This window comes from Ochotona princeps, chromosome 21 (genome assembly GCF_030435755.1).
Source record: "Ochotona princeps isolate mOchPri1 chromosome 21, mOchPri1.hap1, whole genome shotgun sequence".
NCBI classification, from domain to species: domain Eukaryota; kingdom Metazoa; phylum Chordata; class Mammalia; order Lagomorpha; family Ochotonidae; genus Ochotona; species Ochotona princeps.
Genome location: NC_080852.1, coordinates 27,914,975 through 27,928,181, shown reverse-complemented (window position 1 = coordinate 27,928,181; position 13,207 = coordinate 27,914,975). Strand labels below are relative to the sequence as shown.

General features: G+C 46.2%; 1 protein-coding gene across 2 annotated transcripts in view; it reads left to right on the top strand.

Annotated features, from left to right (window-relative positions):
- KLHL18 (kelch like family member 18) overlaps window positions 1–13,207 on the top strand; it is a 52,079-nt gene that overhangs the window by 527 nt on the left and 38,345 nt on the right. The window lies entirely within an intron of this gene.

Genomic DNA, 13,207 nt, shown 5'->3' with positions numbered 1-13,207 from the left:
GGGACCGGGCAGAGGGGCTAGCGAGGGATCCGCACGCTGGGCGGAGAGGGCTCTGGCGAGAGGCGGCATGGGGACCAAGCGCGAGACGAAGAGGCGCAGCATTGAAAGCCCTCCGGAAGGGAAGGCGGGGAGTCCGGGAGTGGGAGACGGTGGGGTGTGCCCGCCTCCCTCGCCTGTCACCCGGAGCGGCCAGGGTGCCCCTCTGCGGAGGAGGGGGCCGCTGGAACCAGCCTCCCCGGCTGTGGAGACGTTGCTTTGTGCCGCTCGAGGGCTTCTCCTGGGAGGCACTTCCCTCCCCTTGAAGGGCAGATTTTTGTAGTCGGGAGGACCCTGGGGGGTCCTTGCAGGGGGTGGGGAGAACCCTTGTTCAGTCCACACTGAAGGCGTCCTCCTTCTCACCACACCAATACCAGAGGTCCTGGCTGGGCTGCCGGGAGAGGCGTGGTCACTACCTGCTCCCCAGCCGCATTCCTGGTCGCCAGAGCCGGCTTCCCTCCCGGACTTTGGGTCTTTTCCGGCTCCGAGCAGGGAGGTGCGCCTGCAGGTTGATGTTCCCCGTGGGGCTTTGGCCGGAAGGCTCTACAGCATTTGTGGGTGACCTTGTGTTTGAGACGGAGAGACTGAGAGAGAATTGATGCAAAGATCTTTTTGCCTTTCTGGCGCTTTACCATGGTTAAGGCAACCTTTCTGTATATTGGCATCAGACCACTGAAATGTTAGAGTGGGATGGTTAAGAGGATGGCTTTGGGAAGGAGGATTTGGATTAAAATCTTAGTGGTCACGACCTTGGGTAACTTCCTTAATCTTCCAAAGCCCCAGTTTGTGAGGACTAACAGAAAAATATAAGGTGTCCCTTGGATGATACCCGACAGAATTTTGTCTTCACTGTCCACCTGTCCTGGTGGGTGTTCCTGAAGAGGGTGGACACAGGTAGAAAGTTTGTGGTGGTTGGTTTTGTTTTCTTTAATTTGGGTTCACTGTGCTTTGTGTGATGGAAGATGTAAAGGCCACTTGAGATTTGTGAATACAGGAACAATGTGGTTGAGGCAGTAACATCTGCTGAGTAAACCCTGGTGGAAAGCAGTGATGAGGGAGACGTTCCATGTTAAGATTTCAGCTTTGCGGGTGATCCAGGATGAGCCCAGGAGACACAGAAAAGCAGAAAAGCCCCTGCCAGAGTCCTGTGGTCACTTGTTCATCGAGTAGGGCAAATACAGAACATAGAAAACACTTGGCAGAAAAATTCTTTTTTTTTATTAAGATTTATTTATTTTTATTACAAAGTCAGATATACAGAGAAGAGGAGAGACAGAGAGAACGACATTCTGTCTGATGATTCACTCCCCAAGTGATTGCAACGGCTGGTACTGCTCCGATCAGAAGCCAGGAACCAGGAACTTCCTCCAGGTCTCCCATGTGGGTAGAGCCGTCCTTTGGGCCGTCCTCGACTGCTTTCCCAGGCCACAAGCAGGGAGCTGTATGGGAAGTGGGGCTGCTGGGATTAGAACCGGCACTTATATGGGATCCCGCGTGTTCAAGACGAGGACTTTAGCTGCTAGGCCACCGCGCTGAGCCCCAGAAAAATTCTTAAATGGCTTTCCCATGAAAATGTGTTTTATTTATTCCAAGGGACAAGGGAATTATCAGCTGTAGTTTTCAGTGGGGAGTGTCAGTCTGAATTAATGTGTTCTTTTCAAGGATCTGGAGGCATTAATAACCTTTATAAAGGCTTACGCTGGTGCTGTGCAGGACATTGGCTGGCTCAGAAGTGGGTGTGGAGACTGAGGTGTAGCTCCAAGCCATGAGATGGTGGGGCCTGTGGAGAAGCCTGGTCACATCTCACCACTCTCCTTCAGGGCTGCTCCATAAACTAGATCTTGGCCTCTCTCTTGTTTATGAGAGTCTTTGCTAAACTTCCCATGCCTCCACACTATTTTTCAAATAAACAAAACTGGCAGGAAGCCTTTTGGTGTGGGATTGTTTATTAGTTCGTGGGCCTTTCTGACTGGGCGTTAGGGTTAGCTGATGGTCTTCTTAACATACTGACTTTGGGACTTGAGCCTAGCATGGCCCATTTGTAGGGCTGGCAAGCCTGAGAATTTCCATTTGTGTCAAGTTGCCCAAAAGTGGCTCCTGGTCAGCCATCATATTGTGAGAGCTGAGAATATAGGGTAATGGATACGCATGTGGAGTCCGTAGATCTCCCTTGAGGCATCTTTCCACGTGGTGTAAACCTGGCCTTACTGTTTGAGGGGAAGGCTCTTCCTTTTGTGTATAGACGTTCAATAAATCCCTCCCACCCTAAATGGTGCCCTGGTTACCCAAGTTCAAGTCTAGTAGTAGAGCCTGATGAGTAGATCTGCAGTCTTCTCTGAGGTGGTTTCTGAGCAGCTGCTTGCCGGAGCACAGAGACAGGTACTGCCAGTGCTTGAATTTTGGAGATGTTCATCAATGGCTTGCCATCTGCAGCACTCAGAATTCTCATCTCACATAGTTGCTATTCATTTGTCTGCTTTTCATCTTCTAGAGTTTTGCTGATTTTCCTAGTCTGTTTCTGCTTTTCTTTGCCTTGGGATCCTTGCTTAATTTCAGTCAGAGGCGATATCCTGCAAACTCTAGAGCAGTAAAAAATTACAAAACAAGAGGGCTGCTGTTGTGACACAGCAAGTTGAATCTCCACTTGTGCTGCCTGCTCCAGCCTGGCACGGCCCTGGCTGTTGTGGCTATTTGGGGAGTGAACCAATGGGTGAAAGCTCTCTCTCACTGTGTAACTCTGTCTTTCAAATACATAAATAAATCTTTTAAACAGAGCTTTCATGCAATGTCTCACTGTCCAAATGGCCACAGTGTCAGTGGCTGTGACAGGCTGAGCCAGGAGCCCTTTTGGGTCTCTCACATAGGTGCGGGGGCCCAAGCACTTGGGGAAATTTTCTGCTGCTTTTTCTCAGGTGCATTGATAGGCAGCTGGATCCTAAAATGGAGCAGTAGGGACTTGAACCAAGACCGCAGTCAGCAGCTTCTTTACTTGCTACTCCACATCAACCCCAATAAATCTTTTTTTCCCCAGTTACTTTGTACTTCTGTGATACCATGAAAGTCTTCTCAGAAAAACCCCCTGATAATCTTTGGCAAACTATTTAATGGTTAAGAGGCCAGTAGTATAGTACTTCTCAGCCACAGGTTTGGTTCCAGTGGAGAGAGTGAAATGAATGGAAGTTCTTATCTCCTCTTCCCACTGGGTGATTCCGTCTCTTTTCCTCTAGACCTCCAGGCACTGCTGCTCCAGCAGCGTTGTTAGGCCCATTGGGGACCACCAGCCAGTTAGGCAGACTCCTCAGAATCCTGAGGGTTGTTAGTGTGGAGATTGGGGTCATGTGGTCCCCACCCACTTTTCTGTTCTCCTTCTGTCCCTGGGAGAGCAGAATGGGGTCCCCAAACATTTTATATTACTCACAGACCTGCACTTTTAGAGGAGAGAGGAACTTCTTCATTTACACACTCTGTTTTAAAGAGTTGATAAAAGGTTCCTGAATTTGTGCTGACATCAGTGTTAGTTAGTGTTTTGCCAAGATCCCGCTGAGGCTTTGATCCCGCTGAATCAGGATCTGAGAATTCAGCTTCCAGAAGAAAATGTCTCTTTCCTGAATAAAGGACATAGTGTCTGAATATTTGCTTTTGACCTACTAAATCCAGGTGCGCTGACATGGGACTCAGAAGTTGAACATCTGGGTCTGGAATCATGCCAACTTGGTTGTTCCTTTGTAATGAAAGAATAGGTGGAGAAGGATACCAGGAAATGAAGTAAGGACTTGTTGATGCATGCCATTTTTGTGTCGTGTGTAGTGTAGTGAGTTACACAGGGATAATTACATAGCTAGAATAGTCATATTTAAAGGAGCCTGTAGAAGTCTTTTATCAAAGCCATTCATTTTACAGATTAAAAAAACACCAAGGCTAAATGCTGTTAAGAGATTAACCAAGGCATAAAGCTGTGTTAGCGGAGGCCCAACACAGCTTTTTACTGGGAGAGGCGATGCTCCCAAATCCTGTCAGCTCACTCACTTGCCTTGGTGATGGTAGAAGGCAGGGGGGACAAACCATCTCAGTCTTTGTGCCTGAAGGGCAGTGATGCGCGTGACCAGATGCAACTGCACATCTCTGTTTCAGGAGAGAAGATAGATGCAGGCTGTTGCTGCCAGTCTGCTAGACCATCATAATCTTGATTGTTTTTTTACTTTGAAATGATATTGTATTGAAAAACTTGTGTTTTTCAGTACTGTGTTAAACTCCTGGGTTTTCTATTGGCTTTCCCCCTCCCCAAATTGTTGTACTCATCTTCAACCAACCAGCCTTCCTTCTTGCTTCCTTCCTCCCTTTTCTCCCACACCCCCACTAAAAAAACAAAATGATGATTCACGGTTTGAGAGGCAGAGGGAGTGAGCACAGCACTGTCCGCAGGTTCACTCTCCCGGGCCGCACCGTGCTCCCTGACTGGGACTGGAGCTGGGAACCAGGAACAGGGTCCAGGTCTCCCATTTACCTGAGCCACCATATTCATCAGCAATTGAGTTCTGATCTCTTCTTGTTCAAGTTATGGATAAAGTTGGTACATTTGGGGCCCGGCGGCGTGGCCTAGCGGCTAAAAGTCCTCGCCTTGAAAGCCCTGGGATCCCATATGGACGCTGGTTCTAATCCCGGCAGCTCCACTTCCCATCCAGCTCCCTGCTTGTGGCCTGGGAAAGCAGTCAAGGACGGCCCAAGGCTTTGGGACCCTGCACCCACGTGGGAGACCTGGAAGAGGTTCCTGGTTCCCGGCTTCGGATCGGCGCAGCACCGGCCTGTTGCGGCTCACTTGGGGAGTGAATGATCGGATGGAAGATCTTCCTCTCTGTCTCTCCTCCTCTCTATATATCCGGCTTTCCAATAATAATAAAATCTTTCAAAAAAAAAAAAGTTGGTACATTTGTACACCATTTGGGTGAATGAAAATTTGAAGCTACCTGGCAAGGGTGGAGCCACAGCCTGGAAAATCTGTTGCCAGCTAAGCAGCATTCATGGTGTTCATTCACCCTGAGGTGAATTGCTGGAACCTGGCTAGCTGGCTGACTGAGGCTAAGGAGCCTGTATTGAGGGTGCTTCTTACTGTAGACAGTTCCTTTAATGTATCTGATACTCTGTTATGTGCCCCCTCTGCCCCACCTTGTTTAGCTTTAAGACTGAAAATGAGATCACATTGTTTCATTGAAGATGTGTCCCTAGTCCTTTCTTGCTGACACTTGTGTTGTGTCGCTTCTTTGGCATGGATCCGTAATATATATATATACATATATATATATATTTTTAAGATTTATTTTTATTACAAAGTCAGATATACAGAGAGGAGGAGAGAGAGAGAGGAAGATCTTCAGTCTGATGATTCGCTCTTCAAGTAGCACAATGGCTGATGCTTTGCCGATCAGGAGCCAGGAACTTCCTCCAGGTCTCCCACATGGGTGCAGGGTCCCAAGGCTTTGGGCCGTCCTTGACTGCTTTCCCAGGCCACAAGCAAGGAGCTGAATGGGAAGTGGAGCTGCCAGGATTAGAACCGGCACTTATATGGGATCCCGTGTGTTCAAGGTGAGGACCTTAGCCGCTAGGCCACCGCACCAGGCCCGTACCCATAATCTTGTCTGCATTTAGCTTGGGGAGACCTTAGGAAGGGTACCCAATAACTGATGATGTCACCACTCGCTTCCGGGTTGGAGATCAAATGGGGCGAGCCAAGGTGTGTAGTGTGAACTAGGAGTGTGCAGTCATTTTCTGTAAAGGGCCAGCTAGTAAATATTTTAGCACATGTGTGGTTAATACTGTTCCAGACACATCCCTCATCTCTGATGTTTCAGTGCAGAAGCAGTTGTACACAATAGATGAATGAATGGATGTGGCTGTGTTCCAGTAAAGTCTTACTCATAGCAACAGGTATGAACCATGTTACTGACAGCTTTCGTATATGGATACCACCTTATATGAAAAGTTGTCCCAGCATTATTCAGTATAACCTCCAATTTTTCTAAGCTTCTCGCTGCCTCTGCTGGGCATACAACAAGAGTGAGAAGCTAAGGATGTCCTGTTGTTGACAGCCATTCTCAGTTGGTTTTTCTAGGCCTGCTGGCTGTGTTTGTCTGGGGTCCTCCAGATTTGGCCCCTTTCCATCTTTCTTTTCTAAGTGCCTGTGATCTGCTGTGTTACAGGCTGTCTCTTCATGACCTGTGTTCTTCTTTTTCTTCTTTTTTTAAAAAAGATCTTTTTTCTTTTTTTAATTGGAGAGGCAGATTTACAAAGCGAGTAAGTGACAGACATCTTCCATCCACTGGTTCACTCCCCAAGTGACTGCAATAATCAGAATTGAATTGACGTAAAACTAGGAACCAGGAGCTTCTTCTGGGTCTCCCGCACGGGTGCAGGGTCCCAGCACTTTGGGCTATCCTCGACTGCTTTCCCAGGCCACAAACAGGGAGCTAGAAGGGAAGTGAAACATCTGGAATATGAACCTGAGGCCATATGGTGCATTCAAGGAGAGAATTTAGCCTTAGGCTTTCGTGACAGGCACATGCCCCATGTTCTTGAAGTGCTGGATTTTTGCTGTGGTGTTTCTTTATCTGCATAGCTCTGCTGGGCAGAGTCCTATCTGTGCTTCAGGGAGAGATGGCCAGTCACTCCCTCATTTGTTTTCCTAGAGCCTGTTATCTTCTGATTACAAGTTTGCACACCTGTCTCCTCATCAACCTGTAGGTTTGTGTTTGGCCAGGGACCTTGCCATCTTCTTTTGCCCTGCCCTTTGACTATCGTTGTTGGGGGCTTGAGAGGGGCATTGTGCAAGTTTCCTTGTCTCTGAAGATAGTCTTCTTATGTTTCTCCAAGTGTAGTTACTCCCTCTTTCCTGGTTGTGATGTAAAATTCCTCATTCTTTGGAGTGTGGTCATTGGACCAGTTGCATCAGCATCACATGAGAACTTGTGTGAAATGCAGGATTCCAGGCCCCGCCTCAGACCTACTGAACTTGACTCCTCCTTCCAAGACATTTCGAGAAGCATTACTCACACATTTTGCTCTTACCCCTTGTCATATTGAATAGAGTGAAAATATGTTTGCATGTTTTTCTTCTTTAGATGCTGAGCTGATGCATTTTTAACCTGGTGTAGTTCATGGTGTGCTTTAAGTGCTAGGGTGTGTTTTCTGAAGACCTCAAAAGGTCCCTGGCTTTATGTTTGAAGTGCTCCTTCAGTTAGCATATAGTAGCAGTGCGTTTATCTGTGCATGATGCTTTACTAGGTACATGAAGCACCCTGCTCTGAATGAGACACCAGCTCTATTTTCAGTTAACTGTGCAAGTGTCACCAAAGGGATGGGAGTTCTTTGCACCTTTGTTGCCTTCTGAGGGCATGCAGCAGTTTAATGGGAAGGAAGGTATTTGGTGCCTCGCTAGACTGACAGATACGAAGGGAAGGCATATTCCAGGCTCAGAGGAGTCTGTTTAAAGGACCAGGCATTTACATTGAGTACTCATGTTTGTGAAATAAGATGTGGAAGAGAAAGAATGTGAGAGTGAGGGTGCGCTTCTCACGGTAAGGAGTTTGAACTAGTGAGAAATACCTGCCAATCAATTCTTGTCTCTTCTTCCCACTTTACATTCTTGGATATTGGTGATGGGTGGAGGTGACAGATCTGAGTGTTGTAGTCAGTTCTTTATATGGGACCATAGCCTTGAGCAGTCACCTTCTTTCCTGCCTTCCAAATAACAGGGCTCACCTGTTAATTCATTCTGCTAAATGGCTTCAGTGAGTGGGACTGAACAGGAGCCAGAAGCTAAATGCTGGTCTCCCATATGGGGGGCACAGGTTACTTGAACCATCACTACTGTCTCCTAGGATCTGCATTACCAAGAAGCTAGAGTCAGGATTCAGGTCTGGAAGCAGACCAGATAAGATAGTCTTATAGGGAACACCAGCAACTTAACTGATGTCTTAACCCCTAGGTTAAACACTTGCCCCTCTAGGTTGGGTTTTTTTGTTTGCTTGCTTGTATTTTTATTTATTTTTTATTTATTTTTAAGATTTATTATTATTGGAAAGCCGGATATACAGAGAGGAGGAGAGACAGAGAGGAAGATCTTCCGTCCGATGATTCACTCCCCAAGTGAGCCGCAACAGGCTGGTGTGCGCCGATCCGATGATGGGAACCAGGAACCTCTTCCAGGTCTCTCATGCGGGTGCACAGTCCCAAAGCTTTGGGCCATCCTCGACTGCTTTCCCAGGCCACAAGCAGGAAGCTGGATGGGAAGTGGAGCTGCTGGGATTAGAACCAGCACCCATATGGGATCCCGGGGCTTTCAAGGCGAGGACTTTAGCTGCTAGGCCATGCTGCCGGGCCCTTGCTTGTATTTTTAAGTATCAGTTGGTCAGCCACTTCCTCCCACACCTCCTTCCTGAGTCACAACACAGTGGAGCTCCCTAAAACAGAAAGACCAAGACTCCATCAATAGAGGAGATTATAGTTGTTTTAAAATACCATCAGAAGTCCAGATAAAGCCCACCGAGTTTTATTATTTCTTCTTGTGGGTTTGATCACTTCTGCATCCAGTGAAATGGACAGGGCATCACTCTGCCCACACTCTAGGCTGTTGGGCAGACCATCAGCACTCAAAGTGAAGGTACAGAGCCTTACATGTCGCTTTGTTTGAAACCCACCTGAATAATGAAGCTCATATGGTTTGTTGATTTCTTGGTTTTTTTTGAAGATTGACTTATTTTCACTTGTAAGGCAGATTTCCATAAAGAAGGAGAGACAAAGATTTTCCATTTGCTGGTTCATTCCCCAACGGCTGCAACAGCCAGCACTAAACCAATCTGAAGGCAGGAGCCAGGAGCCTCTTCCAGGTCTTCCAAACAGGTGTAGGATCCCAAGGAGGCGGATAATCCTCGACTGCTTTCCCACGCCATAAGCAGGGAGCTTGATGGGAAGTAGAACAGCTGGGACATGAACCAGCCCAAATAGGATGCTAGTGCTTGGAGGTGGATAATTAGCCAATTGAGCCACTGTGCCTACCCCTGTTGATCTCTTTAGTGTTGGCACTGTTAACCTGAAACCAAGTCCCCTTGCCCTAAGTTTGGCCTGTGCCTTATTTGATGTTGCTTGAGTCAGCGGAATTTTCAGATGAAGTTAGAGAGTAACTCCTCCTGCTGAGCTCCGGTTTTGACCTGCTCCACAGTTCTGAGCTGAAAGTCAACAGTTTTAAAAAGAGGAAAAATGCAAACAGGCGTTTGCATTTCAGATGAAAAATCTTTTGGTGAAATAGGCTTTAGGATTCATTACCTTTACCCATGCAAGAGACACTGTTAGGATACAGCCTCCCTTTCTATGGGAAGAATATTCAGGCTGGATGGAGAGACATCACGTGTGACACAGTGGAGGTTTGTAACAGATGCCCCAGGCCCAGAAGGCAAGAACTGAGTGTTGGGGAGCCAGGGAAGCCCCTCAAGGGAGGGAGCACTAGAACTGGATCTTCAAGGATGGAGAGTGATTTCACTGGGCAGAAAAGCAAATCCCCGGCAAAGGTACAGGACAATTCTGGAAACTTGTTAGCAGCTTAGAGGAGATGAATCATGGTGGAGGATAAAACTGAATGAGGTGTTTGGGTCCAGTTTAGGATTTGGATCTGTCTTGGAGTTGGTAGAATACCCACAATTCTGGGGACAGACATGATTAGACTAAATTTTATGAGTATGCATGGATTTTGGGGGGGGGGGGGCTTGTACCAAATAAACATTTTTATTCCATTTTTCCTTTTTTTTAAAATATTTATTTTTATTGGAAAATAAAGTTTACAGAGAGAAGGAGAAACAAAGATCTTCTGGCACTGGTGGCACTGGTTCACTCCCCAGGTGGCCACAGCAGCCAGAGCTGAGCTGATCTGAAGCCAGGAGCCAGGAGCCAGGAGCTTCTTCCGGGTTTCCCACAAGGATACAGGGTCCCAAGGCTTTGAGTCATCCTCTACTGCTTTCCCAGGCCACAGGTAGGGAACTAGATGGAAAGTGGAGCAGCTGGCACATGAACTGGCTAATTTTTTTGTGTACTTATCAGCATCTGGTGATCTCATTTTTAATCACTTTTTTTTTTAGCCATTCTGCTCATGCATATTTTTTTTGCGGGTTAGGGGGGAGGGAATGATGCCACTGTATAATCCATGAGCCAGCAATGAATTCAACAAGAGAAAAGAGAGTATTTGGAATAAATAAAACTGAAATGAAAAACATCAAAACAAAACAAAATAAAACCAGTATGGATCGGATTATTGAAGCTACACTTTCCACACTGGTTTCCTTATATAAGAGAGAACATACTGCTCATGCATATTGATTGTGATTTAAACTCCCCTAACAGATTATGAAGCTATAAATCTGTTTATGTGTTTGTCATCTGTATATGTTTTTTTTTTAATTTTTATGAAAAGATTTATCAGGACTGCTGTTGTGATAAAATTGCTCCCTGAGGTGCCAACATTAGTTTTTATTTATTTGAAAGGCAGAATTATAGAGAGAAGGAGGTGGGGGGAAGAGAGAGACTCATCCATCTGTTGTTGGACTCCGTAGGTGGCTACAACGACCAGGCCAGAGTCAGGAACTTCTTTCAGGTCTTCCACAGGGGTGGCACCAGCTCAGGCACGTGGACCATCATGGGTTGCTTTCCCAGGTACATTTACAGGGAGCTGGATCAGAAGCAGAGCAGTTGGTACACAAATTGGCACTCCTATCAGATGTTCATGTCACAGGTGGCAACTTAACCCACTGCATTGTAGGACCAATCCTTTTTGATGAAATCAATTTGTAAGGCACCCTGACAGGGAAACCTTACCATCTGTCTTGAGAAAGTGAGTTTCCCCAATGACCGCCGAAGACGAGGCTTGATGCAAAAGCAAGAGGTTTTATTCGATCACCAGCGCGCTGGGGCCAGGGCCAGTTCCTCACGCAGGAGGATAGGCACACTAACCCCAAGTCATTTTAACTGCATTCTTTTTTTTTTTTAAAGATTTATTTTTATTACAAAGTCAGATATACAGAGAGGAGGAGAGACAGAGAGGAACATCTTATGTCCGATGATTCACTCCCCAAATGAGCCGCAACGGGCTGGTGCGTGCCAATCCGATGCTGGGAACCAGGAACCTCTTCCGGGTCTCCCACGCGGGTGCAGTGTCCCAATGTATTGGGCCGTCCTCGACTGCTTTCCCAGGCCACAAGCAGGGAGCTGGATGGGAAGTGGAGCTGCCGGGATTAGAACTGGTGCCCATAAGGGATCCCTGGGCGTTCAAGGCGAGGACTTTAGCTGCTAGGCCACACCGCCGGGCCCAACTGCATTCTTTTAAAGGCTAAAGTCACAAGCAGGGAGGGGCGAGTCACACAATCAGGGGTTTTCCGCTCCCAGGCTATATTTCTTGAGGTGTCTGTCCTAAGACCTTTCTCATGCCTGTCCTGGGACCCTTCTCATGACCTAATCAGGATGCAGTTGCTGGAGCCCCTTGTCTCTCAGGCTCCCAGGCTATATTTCAGACTACCTTACTTCCCTCTCTAATGATAAAATGCTTTTTCAGCTATTCACTATTCTCCACCGCAAGCAGAATACAGAAGGCAAAGAAAAACATATTAAGCAGAATACAGAAAGCAAAAGCAACTTAAATCCTCTGGCCTTTTAATTCTGAATATTTCTTTTCAGATTCTTTTTGATGAAATCAAAAATCCTTTTTGATAATGAATTATATTATTCCTTCATGTCTCTTACCCATTTCTCATCAGATATTTTTTAAAAGATACTTTTTTTTTTTTTCAATTTGAAAGCCATCCTCTGCTGCTTTCCCAGGCCATAAGCAGGGAGCCAGATTGAAAATAGAGTAGCCTAAACACGATTTGGTGCCCGTATGGCTTGCTGGCACTTGCAGACAAGGCACTATCCTGTGCCATCATGCCAGCCCATCTTTTTTTTTTTTTTAAGATCTATTTTATTTTGTTTGAAAGGCAGAGTTAGAGAGAGAAAGAAAACACTTGGTCCATCTTCCACTGCCTTCCCAGGTACATTAGCTAGCTGGGGCTAGATTGAAAGTAGAGCAGCCAGGAAGAACTTGAACCGGTGACTACATAGGATGCTGGCGTTGCAGGCAGTGGTTTAACCCAACATGCCACAGTACTGGCCCCAGCTTACATCTTTTTAGTGCTGAATGATACTCCGTTGTCTGGATATACCACAGTTCTGTATTTACCTACTTAGGAACTGAAGGACTCTCGGTTGCTTCCTAGTTTTGACAGTTACAAATAATGCTGCTATAATTATCCATGTGCAGGAAGCTGGTGTTTAGCTTAGGGATTAAGACGCCTGCATCACACATCAGAATTCCTAAATTTGATTCTCAGCTCTGGGCGTCTGGCTCCTGACTCCAGCTTCCTGTCAATGCCGGCTCTGGGAGGCAGCGATAATGACTTGAGTAGTTTCCTGCTACCTGCATATGCATCTGGATTGGCTCCTGACTGCAGGGTCCAGCCTTAGGCAAGCCCTGCCTGTAGGGGGCATTTGCGAGAGTGAACCAGCAGATAGGAGTTCTGTCTCTGTCTCTGAAAAAGGAAAATGAACATGATATTTAAAAAACCAAAAACTGGGGCTCAGCAGCGTGGCCTGGTGGCTGAGGTCCTCGCCTTGATCCCATATGGCCGCTGGTTCTGGTCCCGGCAGCTCCACTTCCTCTCTGCCTCTCCTCCTCTCAGTGTATCTGACTTTGTAATAAAAATAAAATAAATAAATAAATAAAAAAGACATAAGATATGAAACTGTTCTTTGCTTCCTAATGTTCTAAAAAAAAAAAAAGCAAAAACTGGATGCAAGTGTCTGTTTTCTCAGGAGCACCAAATTATGTTTCAAAGCAACATGGCGTTTTGCACTTGACCTCACCGCTTGGATTTTCATCATTCCAATAAGATATATATAAGAAACTCATTGTTTAAATTTGCAGTTCACTAAAGATAATACAATGCATACATATACTTCCTGCCATTTATATATTTTCTTTAGTGAGGGAGTCTGTCAGTTCTTTCACTCATTTTTGAATTGTTTTCTTTTTATTGAACATTAATTCTTCCTGTTTTGGATAACAGCCCTTTATTAAATCTGTCTTTCCCAAATATTTTTC